Source organism: Haematobia irritans, chromosome 3 (assembly GCF_050003625.1).
Source record: "Haematobia irritans isolate KBUSLIRL chromosome 3, ASM5000362v1, whole genome shotgun sequence".
Taxonomy (NCBI): Eukaryota; Metazoa; Arthropoda; class Insecta; order Diptera; family Muscidae; genus Haematobia; species Haematobia irritans.
Window position 1 is genome coordinate 6,303,720 of NC_134399.1, and position 1,872 is coordinate 6,305,591.

General features: G+C 33.3%; 1 pseudogene; it reads right to left on the reverse strand.

Moving 5' to 3' along the window:
* Positions 1–233: 233 nt before the first annotated feature.
* LOC142229209 (cytochrome b5-like) lies at positions 234–1,377 on the reverse strand (annotated as a pseudogene).
* Between the last annotated feature and the right edge of the window lie 495 nt (positions 1,378–1,872).

The following is a 1,872-nucleotide window of genomic DNA, read 5'->3' on the forward strand; positions in this document are numbered from 1 at the left end:
GCAACCCCATTGAAAACTAGGATCTCATTTGGAACCGTGGATCGGACAAAACCAAATTTCATCTTGGACAGCCCTTAAAAAAGTGTTACAAGAAGAATGGGGCAAAATCTCTCAAGAAACGTGTCGATGCCAAGACGACTGGAAGCCATTTGCGCTAACAAAGGGTACTATTCCAAATACTAAGTGGACCAAAATAATGTCTCATACAATGTGATTACTGATACGACGAATACTTTTGTGAGCTTTTTTTGTAGTTTTTTGATTTAATGATTAAAAATAATACAATAAAATTAATTTCACGATTTTTGTTTACGTTTTGCTGTTATGTATATCCATGGAAACATTTTAATAAAACTTTTTCATATAAATGTTAAGCGGTTTGCGATTTCAAGATATAAAAAAGAATATTTTTGTGAGTCACTGTATATGTTTTGTTTTTGTTTTTTGTATGACTTGTTTTATGGTCTAAAACAGCAAGAAATCCCTTTCTCAACCAAATATACAAATAAACTTGAGATATTTGTTTGTGGCTGGTGGTGGTGATGTTTTTCTCTGCCTACAATTATTGGTATTTCGTTCCAAAGAAAAACTTATAAACCAAGGTGGCTATTAAACCCAAGACAAAAGGCATCAGCCATGACTTCATTACGATTCCTCGTTCTTTTGCTCAGTATTCCATGTGGGTTCGGATTTTTCTGGAACATTTGTACGCTCTTCAGCAACCAGTTAACCGATTTTGTACTGTTGCATCATTTCACGGGCATATGAACTGTGACCAACTTCTTCGAAATTTTCTGTAGCATCTTTACCAGCTTGTTCGATCAAGACTTCTTCACCACCAGGATGCTCATTGAGAAAAGGGGTCACGTCATACACGTTGTTGTGGATTATGAACCAATTCTTTTCTTTTGTAATATTTTTGGCAACTTCGGCGTGGGTAAATTATTTTACATTTTGCGATGACATGGTATTAAGTTGAATTATATTTCCTGTGGTATTAAGTTGAATTATATTTCCTGTATATTCTCTCCCTCTTGTGATGGCTGGCCGAAGTCTGTAATTCTACGTTAACTAGGCTTTTGTGATTTTGATGCAATTGGCATATCCATTTCTATACCACACATGCTTGTGGTATTAGCCACTTGTAAATCCACCACTTGAGCAAATTCCCATATTTCCACGCGTTTGGTTGATAAACATGACGCACTGAATCTGTTTCCACGCACGTAGCTGTTGCCAGCAGTCATTTGTTTTTGAAAGGCAAGCAGCAAATCCTTTAAAATTAATAATCACTCTTTCGTTTTTGGTACACTTATTTCTATAAATTGATTATTAAATGTATACCCCCTATTTTTATTTGTAAACAATAACTGTGATTTTGACATTTGACGACCAAGTGTTGCCAATAAAAATCGAAATTTGAACTGAAATTTTTTTTGCGTTTTATTTTAGCACTGGTTATCAGTGCAAAAAGAAAACAGCCCTATTAAAGCTGAAACCAAAAGCAAGTTGAATTCAAACAAATTTACAAGTCAATATTAATCAGATTGTAATTCTATTTTTATATATATATATAATAATATCATTCCTTCTGGATAGAAATATATAGAATTTACCACAAAGTGGAAAAAAAGAAAAATTAACTATACATGAGATCAAAAATTCAAAATTAATAAGGGAATCAGAAAGCGTTTTAGTCTAGATGTTATTTGGAAGCTACATTATCCTTATTGAGAATGTCTTGGCATTCCAAAGCATTCAGATACAATTCTTTACCATCCGGCATCAACAACTTGGCTTTAGGGTTGTCATAATTAAGTACCTTGAACTTGAATATTAACTTTTTATTTAGAAGTTTCTTGCATAGTGCAT